We start from the raw sequence: 328 nt of genomic DNA, 5'->3' as shown, positions 1-328 counted from the left end.
AAACTGCAGGGATTGCATACTTGTGATAAATTAAAATGAGTACGAGATGACCAAAAAAAGTCATGTGATGTACGTAACGTTGTCCCTCTTTACAGCTCTCGCACTTCATCCTCACAATTTTGTGATCATGATCACGTGGATTGTATTTGTGGACCTGTCACCGATCTACCTTGCTGTCCTTGTGTCACTGCCGAATTGTAAACAACAATCTTGATGTTATAACCATCTTGTAGTTATTTCCACTTGGTTTGAGATCGAAATCGAATTTGTAGTCTTTGAAGTTGATGACCAAACACAAGCAGGTAATGATCCTGTGTGCATCCATCGT

This window comes from Eptatretus burgeri, chromosome 6 (genome assembly GCF_056783735.1).
Source record: "Eptatretus burgeri isolate ZD-2024b chromosome 6, Ebu_testis_v1, whole genome shotgun sequence".
NCBI classification, from domain to species: Eukaryota; Metazoa; Chordata; class Myxini; order Myxiniformes; family Myxinidae; genus Eptatretus; species Eptatretus burgeri.
The sequence above is the reverse complement of the archived record's forward strand: the minus strand, read 5'-3'. Positions refer to the sequence as shown.